General features: G+C 45.0%; 1 protein-coding gene across 4 annotated transcripts in view; it reads left to right on the forward strand.

The window, feature by feature from the left end:
* Nucleotides 1–25,320, forward strand: part of atp2b2 (ATPase plasma membrane Ca2+ transporting 2) — a 572,540-nt gene that overhangs the window by 88,086 nt on the left and 459,134 nt on the right. The window lies entirely within an intron of this gene.

Raw genomic sequence — 25,320 nt, forward strand, 5'->3', positions numbered from 1 at the left:
CCAATGTACTATGCCATGGAATACTGAGATACAAGTTAGCATCCACTTTTCTAAATTTAGTGGCCTAGAAATTGGATTGCGCCCAAATTGGGGCATGATCCTGGTGCAGTGCATGCTGCACATGTGTAATGAGGCAGCTACAGGACCGCAGCAAATTGGTCTGCCGGCCTCATTTGTGGGCCCCAGAGGCACCTCTCTGGTCCTGGGGTGGGGGGACAGCAAGATTGTCTGGCTCCGATACTGGTCGAGGTTATTAGGAGAATCTGAGGTGGGGGGGGGTGGGGGGGGGGGGGGGGGAGGGGAGGAAAGGCAATTGGGAGATGGGTGAGCAGTGGCCGGCGGATTTAATGTGGAGCTGCAAGGAGAATTCCTGCTCCTCTCTGATCCTCAATAAGGTAAGTAAAACAACTGAAACTTACCTCTTGAGGATCGCTGGTTCGGCTGCCGTTTGCTGGAAGAAACTGACCTCAGTATTTATCATTATCTTGCCCCTCACCACCTTCCTACAACCTTCGTGGAGCTCTCTGTTCCTCCAGCTCTGGTCTCTTGTGAGCCCCCCTCCCTTCGTCCCACCACTGGCAGCTGTATCTTCAACCGTCTAGGACCTATGCTGTGGAATTCTCTCTCTAAACCTCTCCTCCTTAAGGAGCCTCCTTAAAACCCCTCCTTATATCACCTCCTTTAGCTCGGTGGCCATTTTTGTTTGATTATGCTTCTGTGTAGCGCCTTGGAATGATTTTCTATGTGAAAGGCGCGATAAAAATGTAAGTTGTTGCTGTCTCTGCTACTCTGCTAGGTGGTGCACAGGGTGAATTGTGTTGCTTTTATGTTACTTTTAAGCGATGTTTTTTTCATTCGTTCATGGGATGTGGGCGTCACTGGCAAGGCCGGCATTTATTGCCCATTCCAAATTGCCCTTGAGAAGGTGGTGGTGAGCCGCTTTCTTGAACCGCTGCAGTCCGTGTGGTGAAGGTTCTCCCACAGTGCTGTTAGGAGGGGAGTTCCAGGATTTTGACCCAGCGACGATGAAGGAACGGCGATATATTTCCAAGTCGGGATGGTGTGTGACTTGAAGGGGAACGTGCAGGTGATGTTTTTCCCATGTGCCTGCTGCCCTTTTCCTTCTAGGTGGTAGAGGTCGCAGGTTTTGGAGGTGCTGTCGAAGAAGCCTTGGCGAGTTGCTGCAGTGCATCCTGTGGATGGTACACACTGCAGCCACAGCGTGCCGGTGGTGAAGGGAGTGAATGTTTAGGGTGGTGGATGGGGTGCCAATCAAGTGGGCTGCTTTGTCCTGGATGGTGTCGAACTTCTTGAGTGTTGGAGCTGTACTCATCCAGGCAAGTGAAGAGTATTGTAGATGGTGGAAAGGCTTTGGGGAGTCAGGAGGTGAGTCACTCGCCGCAGAATACCGATCCTCTGACCTGCTCTTGTAGCCACAGTATTTATATGGCTGGTCCAGTTAAGTTTCTGGTCACTGGTGACCTCCAGGATGTTGATGGTGGGGGATTTGGCGATGGTAATGCTGTTGAATGTCAAAGGGAGGTGCTTAGACTCTCTCTTGTTGGAGATGGTCATTGCCTGACACTTGTCAGGCGTGAATGTTACTTGCCACTTATGAGCCCAAGCCTGGATGTTGTCCAGGTCTTGCTGCATGCGGGCATGGACTGCTACATTATCTGAGGGGTAAATGTCCTGATGTCCCACTGTAAGATTACCTGTACCATGGTCACAAATAAATGAAAATTAATGGTTTACAGGTACATATCAAGTAACATTATCAAGCTATGTTTCAAATGTAGGATGTTGTTGGAATATTCATGAAAACATGTTTAGGAAATCATATTTTGTTTGGTGAGGTCTGTTATATAAGGTTAGATGAGGTTGTTACAGATGGTTAAATCTCACGGGATCCAAGGTGAGGTAGCCAATTGGATACAACATTGGCTTGACGACAGAAGACAGAGGGTGGGTGTAGAGGGTTGTTTTTCAAATTGGAGGCCTGTGACCAGCGGTGTGCCTCAGGGATCGGTGCTGGGTCCGCTGTTATTTGTTATTTATATTAATGATTTGGATGAGAATTTAGGAGGCATGGTTAGTAAGTTTGCAGATGACACCAAGATTGGTGGCATTGTGGACAGTGAAGAAGGTTATCTTGGATTGCAACGGGATCTTGATAAATTGGGCCAGTGGGCCGATGAATGGCAGATGGAGTTTAATTTAGATAAATGTGAGGTGATGCATTTTGGGAGATCGAATCGGGCCAGGACCTACTCCGTTAATGGTAGGGCGTTGGGGAGAGTTATAGAACAAAGAGATCTGGGAGTACAGGTTCATAGCTCCTTGAAAGTGGAGTCACAGGTGGATAGGGTGGTGAAGAAGGCATTCAGCTTGCTTGGTTTCATTGGTCAGAACATTGAATACAGGAGTTGGGATGTCTTGTTGAAGTTGTACAAGACATTAGTTAGGCCACACTTGGAGTACTGTGTACAGTTCTGGTCACCCTATTATAGAAAGGATATTATTAAACTAGAAAGAGTGCAGAAAAGATTTACTAGGATGCTGCCGGGACTTGATGGTTTGACTTATAGGGAGAGGTTAGATAGACTGGGACTTTTTTCCCTGGAGAGTAGGAGGTTGAGGGGTGATCTTATAGAAGTCTATAAAATAATGAGGGGCATAGATAAGGTAGATAGTCAAAATCTTTTCCCAAAGGTAGGGGAGTCTATAACGAGGGGGCATAGATTTAAGGTGAGAGGGGAGAGATACAAAAGGGACCAGAGGGGCAATTTTTTCACTCAAAGGGTGGTGAGTATCTGGAACGAGCTGCCAGAGGCAGTAGTAGAGGCGGGTACAATTTTGTCTTTTAAAAAGCATTTGGACAGTTACATGGGTAAGATGGGTATAGAGGGATATGGGCCAAGTGCAGGCAATTGGGACTAGCTTAGTGGTATAAACTGGGCGACATGGACATGTTGGGCCGAAGGGCTTGTTTCCATGTTGTAAACTTCTATGATTCTAGGTCGAAGTCTCAGAAGAGCTGTGATAATGTAATGTGCTTGTGATGAAATGATGGGTTTAGTGACAAGGTAGAAGTTATTGGAAGCTGTCCAGAGAGACTTCCTCCTGTAATGTTGACATTGTTTCCACTATTCCATTGAAATGCAGGTGTAGGTGGACTACAGAGATAGTTCACAAAATAGTAATGCATTTGCTGGTATGAGCTCCAATTCATGTCACTGAATAAACATGCATGAGGTTTGCATGCCTTTCTGGTATACTTTATTACAAAGAGCCATTTCCTTTTTGGAAGGACTGATGTGGGAACATTAAAATAAATGCAGTAATGATCTCAAGGACAAAGTAATGCACATTTTATTTTTATTTAAAAATATAGTTCTGTATGGAGTTGGAGTAATATGCGTGTCGTGACGGTCACAGGGAGTGCATCACCTGAAATTCACTGGAATGTTACTGGCTGTGGCTCAGGCCTCCATTTATATTATCACAGCCCCTCTACTTATCAGAGTTTAGCAAATTTAACCTGCCATAGCAAATGGGGGCAGGGGGAAATGTGTTTATATATTGAAATAGAGCACACGTAATTTTGCAGTGATGCAGAGCAAATAGAATTTTGCCTATAATAGGGTATGAAAGAAACTTGATCGCTCATTAAGTGCTTGAGAAAATCGTTATTATTTCATTGGATTAGGCGAGAGTAGCAGCAGCAAAACAGTAGCTAATTTTAAAAAAATGCATCTATGTTTATTTGAGTTATGGGGCTCAATTTTGAAAGTCAAGTCTGGGTGCGTTGGGGGCAGGAGGGCGAAGAAAATTGGAGAAATCCGGAGCGGGAATGAATCCCGGCTCCAACCCGCCGACTTCCGTGTTGGACCCAGATGCACCTGGGTGCGTGCCCGCTTCAGGAAGCCGGAAGTCTCGCCGGCAATTAAAGCCAGCGGGAAGGTATTTCAAGCAGTTATTAAGGGAGTTGAACTTCATTTTATGTTGATTGAAGCAGGGAAAGGATTTTAATTCTGCCTTAGCATGTTTCCTGTGGCCTCTGAAACACGTCATGGTGAAGGAGCCGTGTTTCAGCCGGCAGCCATTTGGACGTTTAAATGCCCGTTTGACAGATGGGGATAAAAGGTGAGTTATTGCAGCAGGGCACTCCGTTCTCTCAGGCAAACTTTTGGGTGCGAGATCTTTGTGTTTAGACTGAAAATTCTTGGCTTCCACTCAGAATTCTTTGGTTTACGTATATTTACCAACTTTTCGGACCCTCTCAAACTGACACCATCAGGATGGGGGGGGCGCGATGGCTGCATTCACCACTAGATCCGAGGACAAGGAACATCACCATCTTCACCAGGCACGGCGTGCATTTCCTCCACTTGGAGCTCCACAACACAGTGCTGCACCACAGGCACCTGCACAAAAGCACAGAGGGGAACCACAGAGGGAGCGACGTTGCAGGAGGCACAACCCTCACCAGAGGGTCCACAGACCGAGGCTCAGCTTCCTGGACCTCTCTGAGGAGCAGTGCATACGGAGGCTGAGAGTGAGTCGCCAGATGGTCGCAGACATCTGCAGCCTCCTTCATTACCTGTCGCTATTAAAGTGACCACAGCCCTCAACTTCTTCGCCTCCGCATCATCCCAGGGTGCCACCAGTGACACCGCCGGGGTCTCTCAGTTGTTTGCACACAAGTGCATAAGGCAAATCACTGACAGCTTGTTTCGCAGGGCCTCGCAATATGTCATCTTCCTCATGGACAGAGTGGGCAGTGGGATTTCACTCTGTGGCTGGCTTCCCAGAGGTACAGGGTGCAATCGATTGCACGCATATAGCAATACGAGCACCTCTACACGAGCCAGGACTGTTCATCAACAGAAAGGGTTGTCACTCCATCAACGCTTAGCTCGTTTGTGACCACCGCAAAAGATTCCTTCACATGTGCGCCAGATTCCCTGGCAGCTGCCACGATTCCTCCATTATGAGGGAATCCAACATCCTGGGCCTTTTCCACACACCGAACACCCTTAAGGGCTGGCTCCTTAGGGACAAGGGCATCCCCTGCACACGTAGCTCATGACTCCTCTGAGGAACCCCATCAGCGAGCAACAGCGTCGATACAACGACAGCCACATCGCCACCAGGTCCATAATTGAACATGCGATAAGGCTGCTCAAGATGCGATTTCAGTGCCTCGATCGTTCTGGGGGAACGCTTCAATACACACCAGACACAGCGGGACACATTATAGTAGTGTGTTGTATCCTGCACAACAGAGAGGGGTACTGGTTGGTGAGGCCCCATCCCCTCAATACACCATCCACAGCTGCCATCCACATTGAGGAGGAGCAGGAGCAGGAGCAGGAGGAAGAGGACGACGGCGAACCCATGGGCAGTGCAGCGGCTCACCTGGCTGCTCCTGAGGCCAGGGGGTCACTCGTGATCGGTTCTCGTAAGATCAGAAAGTGAGAAGAGTCCTCACACCACCTGGAAAGACCAGCGCCAACACCAGCCCCCCCAACCCCTGCACAAAACAGTCTTGCAATTACACATACACCCACAGTAAAGTGACCCACTGGGTGGCATTGTGTCGCTATTTATGGTGAAGCACATGAAAGGGCGCTATCACTAAAGCCAGTCAAGAATGGGCAAGACGTGGCAGTAGTGGTGAGAATGATAACATTTAATGTGACTTTAACAAAAAACAAATATAAATGAAAAACAGGACAGTCTGTCAGACATCCTTGTGATCCTTCATGATCACAAATCCTTGGCCCTTCTCTTCCTACTACTTTTAAGTGGTGCATCCCCTTTGGCTGCAGCAAAGGTCGTGGCAGGTTGCTCATGTTCATGCACTGACTGCTTAAGTGCTTTGGGCCTGCACCCTCTGGGTTTTGGAGCCCATGAGGGCCCCTCAAGACTGCTCCACCTGCACCTGTGCAGGGGCAGACTCGGCCACCTGGAGAGGAGGCAGCAATGCGGGTACTGGTTGAGAGGGGGGCAACGGGTGAGACGTGGGAGCGCTTTGAATGTCCCCTTTGGTCACTCCCTCTCCTGGGCCGGGCCCACATCACTCCTACAACCCTGCTGGACAACAGTTTGGAGGTCATGTGTGATGCCTTGGAAGGCCACTTCTAAAGTATTTGTCAGCCTGTTTAAGGCGGCAGAATGTTGTTCACCCTCAGCCTGAACGGCTGTTGTCAGGGCCTGAATGGACTCATTTGTGAGCCGTGCTTGAAGCTCAATGGAAGCTAGCCTCCTCTCCATCGCAGACATTCCCGCACTTACCTGAGACACTATCTCAGACATTTCAGCAGTTACGTGCGACACTATCTCAGACAGTTGTTCATGTCCCTGTAACACTATTTCAGAGATTCCCTCCCGTACCTGTGCCACCATTCCACTCATGCAGGAGTTGGACTCCTCCATAATCTGCGCTATTGTGGAGAGTGTGCGTGGCACCTGTTCCAGTACCTCGCAAATGTGCTGCTGTCCCTCGATCGTTCTCTTTTTAAAGGATGGCCCCCGGGGTTCAGCATCTGCATCCAGCTGAGCAGAGCCCGGAGAGGAGTGCGCCCAACGACGCAAACTCTCCACAGCTGCCCTGCCACCAGTGTCTTCTCGTGCTCACTTGTGTGTGGTGACTCACCAGGTGCTAACCCAACTAACTGACTACTAAGATCCACTGAGGTGTGAGTATCTACACTGATGAATGGCTTGCTAAGATGTGACTGTGCACCCTCAGAGACCGGGACCTCCTCTGAGGAATCGCCCTCTCCCGTCACTGCAGTCGTTGAAGGGCCTGTAAGAGAACAGAAGGCGATATTAAGCATCATCACAGATATGTCATGTTGCAATGAGCATACTGAGGTGTTCAACATGCCAATCATTGTTGATATCAATTCATGTGTGTGATGAATGTTAAAGTTATGTTACCAGATATTTGTGGGGTGCCAGCCTTGGCGTCCCCGACGGACAGGCACTCAAGAGTGTGGCTGATCTGCAGGGCCTCCTCTTCTACGTCTGTGAGGACCACTGTTTGTTGTGGCCCCCCTCCAGTCTTCGCCTTCTCGCGTGCATTTTACTCTCTTTTCCTAGAAGGGGAGAAAGTACAGACGTGTGAGTGAGTGATGGTGAAGTGGCCAACCGATGAATGCATTGGTTTGGGTGAGGCTGACCGTGAAAGAGGTGCATCAGAGGGTGAGTATGAGACAGAGGCATCACATTGGATCAGGATCGGGGTGAGTGGTAGTGGTGGGGTGACAAATGGGGAGGTCAGGAAGTACAGGTAATTTGAGGATGAGCCTTAAGTGGGTGTGAGGAGTGATGTGATGGAGTACTCTTGGCAGTGCAGAATGAATGGGGTGGGGGGTGATGTGCACCACGGAACGCAGGAGAATCAGTAAGTGTACTCACTTTTGCTGACCTAGTTAGGTCATTGAAACGCTTCCTTCACTGGACCCGGGTGCGGGAGATGTTGCTGCTGCTGGTGACCTCCTCTGCCACCTTGAGCCGGGCCTTCGTGGTGGCAGAGGCAGGGTGCTTCCTCCTGTCAACCGGGTAAAACATTTCCCTCTTGCCTCACTTCAGATGCTACTGGCCGAGGTGAGGATCATTAAATCTTGGAGCAGCCTTGCCCTTGTGCTGCTCCATTTTCTATTTGGTCTTTGCTCCAGCAAAAACCATTGGAGCAATAACCCTTTAAATCTGTACTCTCCAGCTGACAGCTTGTCATGCAGGTGCGCAGTCCGCCCACTGCGCAGCTTTTGGATGGCAAACCCTTAAACCACGTTATGGGCCACCAATTAAGTCGCGATCACACTGAGAAAGGCAAGTTTTTATTATCTGGGTTTGCCGCGCGCCCATTGGCTCCCACCCCCCACCCTCTGCTGTCATCCTGCTGCCCTTTTAAAATTGAGCCCATAGTGACCAAATGCAGCTACATAGTTTTATTGAAAACCAAGAATTTTACAGTGGGACCATTTGATAAATGACTGATATATTCTACTGAAGTTGACTTTATAGTTAACAGTAGTCATTCTGCCATGATTTAATTTCAAAGGTTTTCCTTTTCTTATTGGTTCAATAGCTCACAAAGCCTAAATGTCACAGGTGATGTGCCCAGTATATTTTGTTGATAATTGATTGTGAAACCCGTATTATGGAGCTGTCCATAATTTTCCGAGATGTAGGTAATCTACATTTGAGGAGAAGGGGCTTCATGTCTGCTTGAAAAAATTGTGCTTTTGAGGGGTGATATTTGGCTGGCCTTAAAGACTTTACCTGATTTTTCTTTTTCTGGGGATTTCCTGCACTGCAACTTTATCATGGAAATTTCTGTTGATATGCAGGTTTAGAAAATTTATATAGTGCACAATTTGCTTAATGCCTTGTTACAGTCATGGTGAAAATTGGTTATAAAATTGGAGTGAAGAAACTCAGGCGACAGAGCAACAATAGAATATAGTGTGTAATCATAAGGAAATATTTAAGGCCAGAAATTGAGAGGAAGGGTAAAGGACATAAGGAAAGAGAGTAAAGATTGTGAAAGAGAGGAAGCTGATGGTGAAAAATTTGACAGGAATAGATTAAGTCAATTGTATAGGGAGAGAGAACATGTTATAAAACATGTATTACAGATAGAGACTAGGAGGGAGAAAAAAACAATTTTCTAAGTATGCTTTGTAATGGAGAGAGTGCATAAATAAAAACCATGCTGTTGGTATACTTGTGATATTGTTGGCAATTATGTCGAGGACCTTAACAACAGAGAATGATGGGGTATGCGTATTCCCAGCCTGTACAATATCTATGGAAACATGCCACACGGCTGATTGAAAATGTAGTAGAATTCTTGAACTGATGTTGGAAGCTTTAGTGGATTTTATTAATTTATAGTGGTACTTTATTATTAAGAGAAAAAATATACTTTGTAGTTTATTAGCTGTGCACAAGGCTCATTAGCCCCATGACTTTTATTCAAATTAGGGGACTGCCCAGAATGCATCTGAGCAGCATTCCCATTTGGGATGAGTGCTGAAGAGAAGGCCCCAATACAAGGCTCCATTATAACAAAAAATAACCCTGGTACCCTTGCCTGGTGATCTGTCCTGTGCTTGGTGTCCATCCTCTCCAACACCAGAAAATTGCTCAATCCCTGGACAGCACTGGATCTGGTGGAGCTGCACCATATTATTTAGGTTAATTTCCCAATGAACATCCCTATTTATCCATTTCTGTATGAACATCCCTAATTAGCCATTTAGGTCTTCACTTTACCTTTGCTGGGGACATACAAGGCTTCCTTATCCTTCAATGTGAACTTAAAAATAATCCCATCTTTCTTCTGGAGCACAGTTTTTGTTATTATTACCCAGCAGCATACTCCAATGTACCTTCCCCAAATCTTACATTATAAGTTGAAATTTAGCCCTTCTGAAATTAGACAACAATATTAATTTATCAGTAGTATTAAGTCACCTCATTAACTGAAATCCAACAAGACAATTATCACTATTCCCTCAATGCTGCCCCACATGGTATCATGGAATCATAGAAAATTTAGGACAGAAGGAGGCCTTTCGGCCCATCGTGTCCACGCCGGCTGAAAATGAGCCACCCAGCCTAATCCCACTTGGTCCGTAGCCTTGTAGGTCATGGCAGTTCAGGGGCACATCTCGGTACTTTTTAAATGAGTTGAGAATTTCTGCCTCTACCACCCTTTCAGGCAGTGAGTTCCATCATTTCTGGATTACTCCTAAGTACTAAATCTAATAAGTTGTTCCCTCTAGTGTGCTTTCTAACATGTTGCATAAAGAAACAATCAACAAATCATCCACTCTCACCTCCCTCAGCACTTGGCTACCCTACTTCCGACCACTTAATAGATAAAATCCCTCATGATAACAACTGTTTTGCTCTTCTAATTTGCTCACAGAATTCCCAATCCTGCTTTATGTGCTGCCATGGACCAACACCTTGCACCAGCTCCAGCCTGCTGGCCAATATTCTCTCTCTCTCTCTCTAACATAGTTAGGAACATAGGTACAAGAGTAGCCAATTCAGCCCCTCGAGTCTGTTCCACTATCTCCTTTCACAATTAATGCTACACCCCCTCCTTTATGAGCCAACCTATCTTTTTGGAATGTCATCTAACCTTTCAACTGTATATTTGATCTATCACTACTTTCCAGACACGTTTTTGGTGGTCATCGGCGGAAAATTGGATCTTGCTCTGCCCGTTTTTCGGGCACAAAATGGGTCCACAACCTACCAATTTTTGTCACTGATCACACGCTACCAAAATGCACAGGAAGTGCATCAGTATTGGTTAGGTGCCTCTTCGTCACCCCAGGTGCCAGCCTATGTAAATAGTGGGCCTAACGCTCGCTTCAGGCCCCTTTGCTAAATTGGATTGCGTCCGACCACATCGTGCACCATGCATGCGGTGGTCCGTTTTCTCGGGCCTTGAAGCAGCCAAACCAACCCTCCTTAAAAGGGCCACTGAAGGCTGCTACTAAAAAGGAAAGAGCACTCCTTCTCCTCCTGGCTCCACATTGAAATTACGGGCCGTTGCTGACCACCACTTGTCAATCGCGTCCTGATGAAGCAAGAGGTCCAATTTCACTTGGTCCTGTGATGCGTTAGTATTGGTGCAGCGGTCCCTGCTGCTGCTGGGTTCGCGCCTGAGTTCGGCGCAAATCAATTTCTACTTTCTATATTCTCAATTACAGTATATGCCTGGAATTCGTCATTTTATTTCTATTACAGCATTAACATAAAACCATTTCATGGAATTTCCTGCATGCCTTTTCACCCTATCAAAACTGCCTTGAGTCCTGTAATTGAAATGCATAAAATTTTTACAACTACAATCGGTTGCACTGCTTTTCCCAGTCTGAGTGGAACTTTTATGAGCTTTGGTATCCCCTGTCCAACCTAGCTTAAATACTTCACAATGGCACTTTCTACATTCTAGCTCGTCTATTCGCCTTCAATCTAGTTAAATCAACTCAGTCCTTTCTGAAAAACATAACCTCCCCAGACAATGGTCTCCAGTGACCCACAAACAGAGGGGTTCAGAAACCTAGGCTCCATTCCACTGGCAGAAGTGCTGCAAAGCTAGTACAGGTGACCTCTACTCCTGAACTTACCAGAGGTTAGGGGAGATCATCTGATTAGTATGGCAGCAGTAGGATTGTGCACCACCATGTGCACATCTTTGGCATCCACCTGCTCACAGCACTGAGACTGCCCTGATCTTCAGTGCCCGGCTCACAGGAACTTTGTCTCTGAGACGGGCAAGGTGACCAAAGAATGCTCAGAGGCAACGATTAAGATTTCAAACTTCTCAAGTCCAGTGCTTATTGTTATATATCTGTGTTGCGGATGAAGTCGAACCATCTAATTCCCAGCAGTCGACGCTGACAGCGCATATCAAATGCTTCCGGTCTCTTGATGTTTTGCATAAGCAGCGTCCATATTCCAGATTCATTCAAAAGTATTAGAAGGACGTAGGCCTGAGAGATCCCTGATTTCATCGGGATTTTTATCCATGTTAATGATGTTATATAAATGCCGGTTCTTACTGTAAAAAAGAGTGCATGAGTGAGAATGATGAGAAATCAGGGGGATGCATGTCCATCATATTCATTGATTCACTGTAGATAGGTAATAGGCAAGTGATCATAAAGGTTGAAACATTGATCAACTACCAGAAATAAATGTCTACTGAAACCAGAGCACTGTTTGTGACATAAAACTGACATTAAGGGAAGATGTTGGTATAGATTTTCACTGCTTCCATTGGGCAGTAGTGCCCCTAAAATGGAGCAGAAAAGCTTACTGCACCATTCCAGCTCCTGATCCAGTCGAGACCAATTTCGGAAAGCCTACCACTGGACAGCCGTAGCACCACCCTGAGTCAGGTGGCAGGCCCTTTTAATATGCAAATAGGACGTACATGGACTCCTAATTGCCTTTTTAGGACAGTACTGGGCAGAGCATGCACCGTGCACAGTCTGCACTGTCCAGCCAAAGAGGAGAAAGAAGAAAGAAAGACTGTTTATATCACGCCTTTCATGACTTCAGGATGTCCCAAATCGCTTTACAGCTAATGAAGTACTTTTGAAGTGTAATCACTGTTGTAATGTAGGAAACATGGCAGCCAATTTGCACACAGCAAGGTCCTGCAAACAGCAATGTGATAATGACCAGATAATCTGTTTTTAGTGTTGTTGGTTGAGGGATACATATTGGCTAGGACACCAGGAGAACTCCCCTGCTCTTCTTTGAAATAGTGCCATTGGATCTTTTACATCCACCTAAGAGGGCAGACGGGGCCTTGGTTGAACGTCTCATCTGAAAGACGGCATTTCCGACAGTGCAGTGCTCCCTGAGTACTGCATTGGACGGTCAGCCTCGATTTTGTGTTTAAGCCTGTGGAGTAGGACTTGAACCCACACCCCGGTGACTCAGAGGCGAGAGTGCTATCATTGAGCCACGACTGACACCTATGAAGGTGAGTGATGTAACTTAGATTTAATAATGGAGCTGAAGTTAAGTTCACTCAGAGGTTTTGCATTGATGGCTGTGAGCATTCTAAAGAGTGATGGATTTAGGATTTTGTGGTTCCTGATACATGCATTGGCAATTGACTAGCAATAGATTACATATATCAAGTAATTCCCACTCATCTCTCACCCTTGTCTTTGCTGACCTTCATTGGCTCCACACCACTAACGCGTTGATTTGGAAATCCTCATCTTCATTTACAAATTATGCCTTGATCTCACCCGCAATCTGTGAACAATTCCAGCCCTGGGTCCCAACTGGTACCCTCTGCCCCTCTGACTCTAGCCGACTGTGTATTCCCCTCTTTCCACTCCTCCATTAGTTGTAAATCCTTCAATTGTCACATTCTTGCATTCTAGAATTCTCTTTCCAAACCACTTAGCCTTGCTATGTCTCTTCTCACCTTGAAAAAGCTCCTCAAAACCTAGATCATACCACACCTTGGTTACCTCCACTAACTCTTAACCCCTGCTTGGTGCTTGTTTTCCCCCCTCCCTGCAGTCTTCCTTTTCTGAAGCGCCTTGGGATATTTTGTTACATTAAAAGCACTATTTAAGTTCATGTTACTGCTGCTGATGATCACAAAAGTATTTCCTGTAATCTACACCAGCTCTTAAACTTGAAGAAATGACCCATTTTGAAATCAGCAATCGCTATTGCTTTAAATTTGATTACTCTGAAGTGTCTTGCACTCTTCATTCCAATATAATGCGTTACATGATCCTTTATTATCTATCTTTGATTTGTGTTCCTGAGCATCCACAGGTTGTAATAGTCTTCTGTGTTCAGCTAACTATGAAATATCTCCCTCTGGTTTGTGACATTAGGAATATTGGAGCAACACTTTTTAAAACTAATATTTCAGGAAATTTGCTCTCGGGCGGCAGTAAGTCATTTTCTTGATCTTTTAATGAACAGGCAAATACATCATTCCAGATTCAAAAACTTGAGAATAAAAGCCATTTGCTCTTATGTCAAGTCAGTGAAAAGTGATTCATTGTACAGAAAAAAAAATCAAAGACTATCAAGACTTTGTTTGCGTGCAAAATGTCTACTTTACTAATGAAAATTGTAAACAATTTTACAACACCAAGTTATAGTCCAGCAATTTTATTTTAAATTCACAAGCTTTCGGAGGCTTCCTCCTTCGTCAGGTGAACGATGTGAAAATGAAATCCTCGAAATGAAATCGCATTTATAATTCACAGAACAATGCTTGGTGAGTACAGACAGTTTTTTCAACTGCCCGTTGCCAAGGCAATCAGTGTGCAGACAGACAGGTGTTACCTGCCAGGTCTCACAGAATATACAAATCACCAAAAAAAAACAACAAACAAAAAAAAAACAGAGATAGAAACATAGAAAAGACAGCAACTGACCCGTTATATTAAAAACAGATAACATTTGTTCGCTGGTGGGGTAACGTGTAGCGTGACATGAACCCAAGATCCCGGTTGAGGCCGTCCTCATGGGTGCGGAACTTGGCTATCAATTTCTGCTCGACGATTTTGCGTTGTCGTGTGTCTCGAAGGCCGCCTTGGAGTACGCTTACCCGAAGGTCGGTGGATGAATGTCCATGACTGCTGAAGTGTTCCCCGACTGGGAGGGAACCCTCCTGTTTGGCGATTGTTGCGCGGTGTCCGTTCATCCCGTTCATAGTAAGAACGGGATATGACGCTCGACTCATCGATCGACAGTTCCGACGGGCCACAGCAAAAAATCGCATAGACCTCCTCAGGAGACTAACACGGGACGCAACCAACAGAGTACCCTTTGTCGTCCAGTACTTCCCCGGAGCGGAGAAACTACGCCATGTTCTCCGCAGCCTTCAACATGTCATCAATGAGGACAAACACCTCGCTATGGCCATCCCCACACCTCCACTACTCGCCTTTAAACAGCCACCCAACCTCAAACAGACCATCGTTCGCAGCAAATTACCTAGCTTTGAAGAGAACAGCGTCCACGACACCACACAACCCTGCCACGGTAACCTCTGCAAGACATGCCAGATCATCGACACAGATACCACCATCACACGAGAGGACACCACCCACCAGGTGCATGGTTCATACTCCTGTGACTCGGCCAACATTGTCTACCTCATACGTTGCAGGAAAGGATGCCCCAGAGCATGGTACATTGGCGAGACCATGCAGACGCTGCGACAACGGATGAACGGACACCGCGCAACAATCGCCAAACAGGAGGGTTCCCTCCCAGTCGGGGAACACTTCAGCAGTCATGGACATTCATCCACCGACCTTCGTACTCCACCGTACTCCAAGGCGGCCTTCGAGACGCACGACAACGCAAAATCGTCGAGCAGAAATTGGTAGCCAAGTTCCGCACCCATGAGGACGGCCTCAACCGGGATCTTGGGTTCATGTCACGCTACACGTTACCCCACCAGCGAACAAATGTTATCTGTTTTTAATATAACGGGTCAGTTGCTGTCTTTTCTATGTTTCTACCTCTCTATCTCTTTTTTTTTTGTTGTTTTTTTTTGGTGATTTGTATATTCTGTGAGACCTGGCAGGTAACACCTGTCTGTCTGCACACTGATTGCCTTGGCAACGGGCAGTTGAAAAAACTGTCTGTAATCACCAAGCATTGTTCTGTGAATTATAAATGCGATTTCATTTCGAGGATTTCATTTTCACATCGTTCACCTGACGAAGGAGGAAGCCTCCGAAAGCTTGTGAATTTAAAATAAAATTGCTGGACTATAACTTGGTGTTGTAAAATTGTTTACAATTGTCAACCCCAGTCCATCACCGGCATCTCCACATCATTACTAATGAAAGGGGAAGTATGAAATACTGCTTAGAAATGTACACATTTAAATCATCTGCCTTTATTTTGCACTGAATTTCTGTGCTAGCTGAGGTGTTCGTGCTGAAGAAGGGAGGATTTTTTATTTTGTGTCACCACTCCAAGGAGAGATGTAGCACAAGTAGCTGCAGAGTGAAGCTTCCTGCAATCTTCCCCAAAAATGTGCCTAACCTAAGAATGGCATCCTCTGCTGTTTTACATATTTTATGGGTTCATTTAAAAGCTCACATCTGAGTTCAAACACATCATCTACTGACAGAGCATTTTGATTTTTATAAATATGCAGAGAAGGGAAAAAATGTTTAAGTAGCTCCACAAAATTCATAATCAGCAATATGATTTGAACAATTTGCTCATGTGGAGGGTAAACGCTGACATGGACTGATTGGGCTGAATGACAGATTTCCTTGTTGTAACTTCTATGTATTTCTATGTATTCCTATCTTAGTGCGCCTATTATCAGCTTGTTGTTGTGTCCTGGTGTATTAGATACCCTAAAATGCTTCTTTACTGTCCATCCATGCACCATTTACTAGTGTATAACCCTGAAGTACTGTCAGTTTTTAGTGATCGGCAATGAGCCATGCTATTATAATTTCAATTGCACAGTCATCGTCCACTAGACTTCTGGCTGCTTCCTTTGTCCCAATGGTACACATTGCAATCTTCTGTTTGTGCCCTTTGTATGGACTGTTTTTTTGTCTGAATGATTTCATTCTCAGTCTTCTTATCTATTATCATCTTAGGCACTTTTATTGATATTTACCAGATCTTTATACTCTACCGTATTTTACTCATTTGCTTAAAATTTGCTACAAAATTACCAGGTGCCACAGCCACCAGTTAGTTTCGATTTCACAATCCAGGACATCTCTACCATCCTGAGCCTAATGTTGACTATCCTGTTTTCCACATATAGGATCTAGCATGGTGGGGTGAGAGGGGAAGGCAGGGAGAAACATATAAGAGGAACCGTGTAGGCAAAAAGGAATGTGCCTTTACCCTACGTTACGATGTTCATGACTCCTGGAATTACAGACACATACACACAATATCGGGTGAACCATTAACACTTTTATTTGTCTAACTCGAATTATATAAACACAATTTTAGCACAACATACACAATGTATATTTCTTAAGGGTTCCTGTTTATGCTACCCAGACTCAAGTGCTGGTCAGGCTTACCTTGCCCCTGGGTGCCTCAACTTGGTGACCAAACCAAGGACTCGTTCTTGACTGCAGTGCCCAGATCTCTCACTACCCTCATTTATGTCCTGAACTATCGTGGCTGCAACATGATGATGATCAATTGTGCTAATCTCACTTGATCAGTTTAGTCAGTGGGCCTCATGACCCATCTTCTCATTAACATTCAGCCGAGCAACAGTTTCCCAATTTAATATAGTGACCATTCCACGTGTCAATCCAACACAGTGGCCATCTTACATGTCCCCCCTCACATGCCTTTACTGACTGAAAGTCATTGGCAACTGGGCAGCACAAATGAAGTCCCCCTCTTGCATTACAATTTATTTTCTCTCGCAGAGTATAGTAATTGCACCATTTCCATCTGGCCTTGGCTACCCAATATAATATAGTGGCCATTCATGTGTCAGTACAACACAGTGGCCATCTTACAACAGAATTAAAGGGAGAATAATAAAGTCTACAAATGGTATCTTTTTTTAATGTAGAGAAGCCTAGGTTAAGGGTCAAGACCTATGATTCAGAATAACACCAAGGTTGAAAAGAATAGAAAAAACGATGCATTTAGTAAGATAAGTAAGTACTGGTGGTTAGGTAATGCCACACTTAGATTTTGAAAGTCTGTAGATGGAAGCCGTTTCAACTACAGTTTCTATGGTTTTGCCAGAACAAACAAGGACTCGTAACTATAGTAAACAAAATATAAAAAATAGGAAACCAAGAGTATTGGTCGGAGATCTAATGTCAAACTGAGGAGAGGTCTTGAGTGGAGTGCCACAAGGCTGAGTTCTTCAAACCCTATTGTTTTTAATCTGTGGCAATGACCTGGATATCAAATTGTCAGGTGGTCAAATTTACTGATGACACAAAAATAGTGAGAGTAGTAGATAGAGGATGTAGAAGATTTCCAAAAAGATCAATTATGCAGTTGGGCAGACACCTAGCAAGTAAAGTTTGCTAATAAATGTAAAGTATTATACATAGGTAAAATTGTGGAACATTTTGAACAGAACAATGAATGGCAATATATTAACACACGGAGACTTAGAAAAGGACCTGGCAGTCATAGTAGACATATCAATTTCAGAAATTGAGGTAATATGATTAAAAAAGATAAGATATAAGGAATAATTTTGCAAGGCTCGCTAGACAGGCTGTATGGAAATAAGATTGTGACATTATAGCACTGATTCTCCCATCCATGCTCACTGCTACAAGGCTCTGTGTTAGAAATGGAGACTTGCAAAATTACTCCAATATCTATAGCCAGAAAAGTAAGAACACAAATCTACAGAAATTATGCTGAGGCTTTACTAAGCACCATAATGTTCAATTTTGGTCTCCACACCCCAAAACAGATATAATGTCAGAGCAGCAGGTCTGATTCCTTGTGTAAAGGATATGAAGAAAAATTAAAGTAGTTTTAGTCCTACAGACGAGAAAGAAAACAACTATGGAGAGATGACATCAAATGTATATAAATTGTTAAATTATATATAGATCAGAAAACCCAGATTATGACTTCAAGGTAAACCAAGAAAATAGGATCAGAGGGCTTAAATGGAAATTAAAGTAGATTTAGAACAAATATTCAGTAAAACTTCTTCACTTAAAGAGTGATAACCAAGCAATGCAATAGAGGAAAAAGATATTTAAAGTACAATTAGATGCCATGATGGGAGAGTTAACATACTAGATGGATGGACTTATTTGGGATAAATAGCCTTTTACTAATCAATTTTCATTGAACTGTTTTGCACAAATTGGCCTTTACACCTGGATGAATGAACTTTCTGCAATACACATCGATTAAGCAGCTTGGCAGCTATTTGAGAAATGTTAGGAACCGTTGCGGGAACATTATAATTGACTTTTTTGTTCCCACTAACATAATCATATTGTACAAAATTGCACATGTCTCAACCATGCAATCCCATGATTTCGTTAGTTGGCTTCAAAGAAATAAAAATTAGGTTTTCTCCCATTTTGTTTTCTAAACATGTAAAATGTGACCAAAAATATTTTTGAGATTATCAAAGCTCCTTTCGTGTGTAAAACTTTAGAGCCACCAGTGAAAGGTGACTTTATTATCCATCAACGTCCCAGTTTTGAATTGGCGAGCCAGGACCTTAATCACTGGCTTTACAGCTTCATACTTCACTCTCTAATTTGAAGCTTCAATTTTGAATGACCATTTTAGTTCATTCTAATTCTTAGTTTTTTTGTAATTACAGAGTACTTGGAAAATTTTATCCTGAATTACAATTGTATCTGTTTGCTCAGCTGTCTCCCCTCCTCCCAGATGTATAGTTCTTTACACTTGCTCCATCATACACACCAAATACCGTTTCCTAATCAAGAGTGTCGGTCAGTGAATTGCTCAGAATGTCTACTTTTTAGCTGGCCACGAGTCAGTCAGTGAGTGAGTCTAGTCCAGATTGACTTGCTTCCTGATCATTCTTTTTCTTTCATCTGTTGTAAAACTTTGTCAGCCTCTCCTGCTGCTCAGATTTTCATGAATTCACTAGTATCCTGAAACAGGGCACCTGTGACTTGTGTAATGCAGCTGTGAGCCACAAGCTGACTGATCCTTGCCAAGTCTTCTGCCATTGCCTGAAAGGAGCCAGATGTTTCTTCGTTATGCTGAGAGATGAATAAAGGGTAATAGGGACAAATAAAAATACAATGGCCTAGAAATCCGATCGTGCTGCACCTGCTTTAAAGGTTTTTTAATTACCTTTTTGGGGGAACAGGAGGGCTTCTCCTTACTTCACATTAAAACCATGGGCTGCCCGTCCCCCCACCGATTGCCTCCCCTCCTGGACTCTCCTGAGGACCTCGGCTGGCATTTGAGCCGGCTGATCTTGCTGCTCCTCCGTGACCGACAAGCTGCCTCTGGGACTGCGAATGGCGCCCTATCCTAATGAGGCTGGTGGACCAATTTTCCATGGTCCTCTTGCCGGCCTCATTAGGTCCGTCCAGCATACACTGCACCGAGATCAAGCCCCAATTCGGATGCGATCCAATTTCTAGGCCGCTGAATTAAATGTGTAATTGGAAGGAGATGAAGAAAAGAGCTGCAGGAATTTTTAATTTGTTTGAAAGATTCCTTCAAAGTTAATTTTCAGCCCCAATGTTGGTTATTTTTCCCCTTTTATTTTCCCCACAGAAATCACTTTTAACCAGGCTGGAGGGATTGTCTGGGCTGGAGATGACTACCATGCCATCATTATAAACCAGTCTGAAGAGTACTTGGTTTGAGTTAAATATGAGCTCTAAATAATTGTCCAAGTATAGGTGTTTATTGAGCAGGTATAGTCATTACCCTCATCAGGTGACCAATGATGGACATATTTTTCTGTCCTCTGAGAGAAAATATCCTTCCTTTAATGAAGCACTCCATCTAGTTTGGCCAAGAGGTTTTGAAACATGTTCCTAATGAAGTTAGGTGGGCTGAGGTGACTGGCAGTCCTGGCAATTGAACTTGTGAGCTCTTTAGTTGGGAACAGGTTTTGTATTGTTTGTGCCATTCAGAGTGGAAGGAAGTATACAGTGGTGTTCCCCAGTGGTCAGTATTAGAATCACTGCTCTTTTTGATCTATATTAGTGCCCTGGATTTGGGCATAGATGGTATGATTTCAAAGCGTGCAGATGACACGAAACTCGGAAATGTAGTAAACAATGTGGAGGATGGTAACAGACTTCAGGACATAGACAGACTGGTGAAATGGGTAGATACATGGCAGATGAATTTTAATGCAGAGAAATGTGAAGCGATACATTTTGGTAGGAAGAATGATGAGAGGCAATATAAACAAAATGGTATAATTTTAAAGGAGTTGCAGGAACAGAGAGACCTGGGGGTATACATATACAAATCTTTGAAGGTGCCAGGACAAGTTGAGAAGGCTGTTAAAAAAGCATATGGGATCCTGGGCTTTATTACTAGAGGCACGGAGTACAAAAGCAAGGAAGTTATGCTAAACCTAACACAAACCTAACCAATTTTGTTCAATTCTTGGCACCACACATTAGGAAGGATGTCAACACCTTAGAGAGGGTGCAGAAGGGATTTACTAGAATGGTACCAGGGATGAGGGACTTCTGTTATGGATAGACTGGAGAAGCTGGAGTTGTTCTTCTTAGAACAGAGAAGGTTCAGAGGAGATTTGATAGACGTGTTCAAAATCATGAATGGTTTTGACAGTGTAAATAAGGAGAAACTGTTTCCAGTGGCAGAAGGCTCAGTAACCAGAGGACACAGATTGGAGGTGATCAGCAAACGAGCCAGAGGCGACATGAGGAAACATTTTTTTTACACAGGGAGTTGTAATGATCTGGAATGCACTGCCTGAAAGCAGATTCAATAGTAACTTTCAAAAGGGAATTGGATAAATATTTGAAGGGAAAAAAATTACAGGGCTATGGGGAAAGAGCAGGGACATGGGACTAATTACGTAGCTCTTTCAAAGAGCTGACACAAGCACGATGGGCCGAATGGCCTCCTCCTGTGCTGTACCTACTGTGATACTGTGCTGATGTCATGTAGGGACAGGAGCAAAATACTGTGAATGCTGGAAATCTGAAATATAGGCAGAGAATTGGATTTGGCTTTGATATCCCCTCAATGCAGGGTACGGTAACATACTGGTTATGTTACTGGACTAGTAATCCAGAGTCATGAGTTCAAATCCTGCCACGGCAGCTGGCGAATTTAAATTCAATGAATTAATTAAATTCAATTAATTAAATAAAAATCTGGAATTAAAATACTAGTATCAGTAATGATGGCCATGAAACTACCGGATTGTCGTAAAAACCCATCTGGTTCACTAATGTCCTTTAGGGAAGGAAGCCTGCCGCCCTTACCCGGTCTGGCCTATAAGTGACTCCAGACCCACAGCAATGTGGTTGATTCTTAATTGTCCTCTGAAATGGCCTAGCAAGCCACTCAGTTGTAAAATCTCGCTACGAAAAGTCATAAGAATAAAACCGGACGGACCACCCGGCATCGGACCACTAGGCACCGGACACGACAACGGCAAACCAAGCCTAGTTGACCCTGCAAGGTCCTCCTTACTAACATCTGGGGACTTGTGCCAAAATTGGGAGAGCTGTCCCACAGACTAGTCAAGCAACAGCCTGACATAGCCATACTCCCAGAATCATACCTTTCAGCCAACGTCCCAGACTCTTCCATCACCATCCCTGGGTATGTCCTGTCCCACCGGCAGGAACGACCCACCAGAGGTGGCGGTACAGTGATATACAGTCAGGAGAGAGTGGCCCTGGGAGTCCTCAACATTGACTCTGGACCCCATGAAATCTTATGGCATCAGGTCAAACATGGGCAAGGAAACCTCCTGCTGATTACCATCTACCATCCTCCCTCAGCTGATGAATCAGTCCTCCTCCATGTTGAGCGCCACTTGGAGGAAGCACTGAGGGTAGCAAGGGCACAAAATGTACTCTGGGTGGGGGACATTAATGTCCATCACCAAGAGTGGCTCGGTAGCACCACTACTGGCCGAGTCCTGAAGGACATAGCTGCTCGACTGGGCCTGCGGCAGGTGGTGAGCGAACCAACACGAGGGAAAAACTTATTTGACCTCGTCCTCACCAATCTACCTGTCGCAAATGCATCTGTCCATGACAGCATTGGTAGGAGTGACCACCGCACAGTCCTCGTGGAGATCAAGTCCCGTCTTCGCACTGAGGACACCATCCAACGTGTTGTGTGGCACTACCACCGTGCTAAATGGGATAGATTCAGAACAGATCTGGCAGCTCAAAACTGGGCATCCACGAGGCGCTGTGGGCCATCAGCAGCAGCAGAATTGTATTCCAGCACAATCTGTAACCTCATGGCCCGGCAGATTCCTCACTCTACCATTACCAACAAGCCAGGGGATCAACCCTGGTTCAATGAGGAGTGTAGAAGAGCATGCCAGGAGCAGCACCAGGCGTACCTAAAAATGAGGTGCCAACCTGGTGAAGCTACAACTCAGGACTACATGCATGCTAAACAGCGGAAGCAACATGCTATAGACAGAGCTAAGCGATTCCACAACCAACGGATCAGATCAAAGCTCTGCAGTCCTGCCACATCCAGTCATGAATGGTGGTGGACAATTAAACAACTAACGGGAGGAGGAGGCTCTGCAAACATCCCCATCCTCAATGATGGCGGAGTCCAGCACGTGAGTGCAAAAGACAAGGCTGAAGCGTTTGCAACCATCTTCAGCCAGAAGTGCCGAGTGGATAATCCATCTCTGCCTCCTCCTGATATCCCCACCATCACGGAAGCCAGTCTTTGGCCAATTCGATTCACTCCACGTGATATCAAGAAACGGCTGAGTGCACTGGATACAGCAAAGGCTATGGGTCCCGACAACATCCCAGCTGTAGTGCTGAAGACTTGTGCTCCAGAACTAGCTGCGCCTCTAGCCAAGCTGTTCCAGTACAGCTACAACACTGGCATCCACCCGACAATGTGGAAAATTGCCCAGGTATGTCCTGTCCACAAAAAGCAGGACAAATCCAATCTGGCCAATTACCGCCCCATCAGTCTACTCTCAATCATTAGCAAAGTGATGGAAGGTGTCGTCGACAGTGCTATCAAGTGGCACTTACTCACCAATAACCTGCTCACCGATGCTCAGTTTGGGTTGCGCCAGGACCACTCTGCTCCAGACCTCATTACAGCCTTGGTCCAAACATGGACAAAAGAGCTGAATTCCAGAGGTGAGGTGAGAGTGACTGCCCTTGACATCAAGGCAGCATTTGACCGAGTGTGGCACCAAGGAGCCCTAGTAAAATTGAAGTCAATGGGAATCAGGGGGAAAACTCTCCAGTGGCTGGAGTCATACCAAGCACAAAGGAAGATGGTAGTGGTTGTTGGAGGCCAATCATCTCAGCCCCAGGACATTGCTGCAGGAGTTCCTCAGGGCAGTGTCCTTGGCCCAACCATCTTCAGCTGCTTCATCAATGACCTTCCCTCCATCATAAGGTCAGAAATGGGGATGTTCGCTGATGACTGCACAGTGTTCAGTTCCATTCGCAACCCCTCAAATAATGAAGCAGTCCGAGCCCGCATGCAGCAAGACCTGGACAACATCTAGGCTTGGGCTGAAAAGTGGCAAGTAACATTCACGCCAGATAAGTGCCAGGCAACGACCATCTCCAACAAGAGAGAGTCTAACCACCTCCCCTTGACATTCAACGGCATAACCCTCGCCGAATCCCCCACCATCAAACATCCTGGGGGTCACCATTGACCAGAAACTTAACTGGACCAGCCATATAAATACTGTGGCTACGAGAGCAGGTCAGAGGCTGGGTATTCTGCGGCGAGTGACTCACCTCCTGACTCCCCAAAGCCTTTCCACCATCTACAAAGCACAAGTCAGGAGTGTGATGGAATACTCTCCACTTGCTTGGATGAGTGCAGCTCCAACAACACTCAAGAAGCTCGACACCATCCAAGATAAAGCAGCCCACTTGATTGGCACCGCATCCACCACCCTAAACATTCACTCCCTTCACCACCGGCGCACTGTGGCTGCAGTGTGTACCATCCACAGGATGCACTGCAGCAACTCGCCAAGGCTTCTTCGACCGCACCTCCCAAACCCGCGACCTCTACCACCAAGAAGGACAAGAGCATCAGGCACATGGGAACAACACCACCTGCACGTTCCCCTCCAAGTCACACACCATTCCTTCATCGTCGCTGGGTCAAAATCCTGGAACTCCCTTCCTAACAGCACTGTGGGAGAACCTTCACCACACGGACTGCAGCGGTTCAAGAAGGCGGCTCACCACCACCTTCTCGACGGCAATTAGGGATGGGCAATAAATGCTGGCCTCGCCAGCGACGCCCACATCCCATGAACGAATAAAAAAAAACCCTCACTCTTTTTTTCCCCCCCCACCCGCTCCCTAGGTCATGAGTTGAATAGCGGACCAGCATTTGCTGGTTACACTGACAGGTGAAGAATGGCAACTTGTGCAAGATATCAGAGGGTTGCTCGTGCCCACTGAACCACACCCTAGTATGAGTCACTGTCTTCAGGAGAAAATTGGGAGGTAGTGGGAAGAAATCAGCAGTGTGTACATTGAAGCTTGAAAAGTACTTCAGCATCACAAATATAGTGGTAGCAATTCTGCAACAAAATGAAAACTGTAACAAATATTATATTTTTAACATTTTATTCAGAGTAGCATATTTTTCCCTAGGTGTTGTATATTCTTAACTTGCATTAGAATCATATACAAACCATTTTCATATGATTTGAAAACATTTTCACCTGCATATTTTCAACGCTGCAAAGGATGTTTCCTGTTCACAGTTTTTAATGTATTCTGAATCCATGAAGGCACCTACATTACAAAGAAGGGCAGAATTTTATTTATATCACTAAATACCAGTACAGCACTTAGCACTTATGTTATTTAACAGCATGCAAACAAAGAAGAATTGTAAGTTATTATTTCTCCCTGCTGCCTTGCTTCCCTGCACCCATTGGTATTCAAAATAGCACATCTTTTTAAAAAAAATCAAACCTTACCTGAGATTTTATGTGGTACTTTTCTTAAACACAGCCATTCAGGTTATTTGTGATGTAGTGCTACATCACTCTTTCCTGAATATATCAGACACATTAGCCCTAATTTTAACCTAACCCACCTG

Source organism: Heptranchias perlo, chromosome 17 (assembly GCF_035084215.1).
Source record: "Heptranchias perlo isolate sHepPer1 chromosome 17, sHepPer1.hap1, whole genome shotgun sequence".
Taxonomy (NCBI): Eukaryota; Metazoa; Chordata; class Chondrichthyes; order Hexanchiformes; family Hexanchidae; genus Heptranchias; species Heptranchias perlo.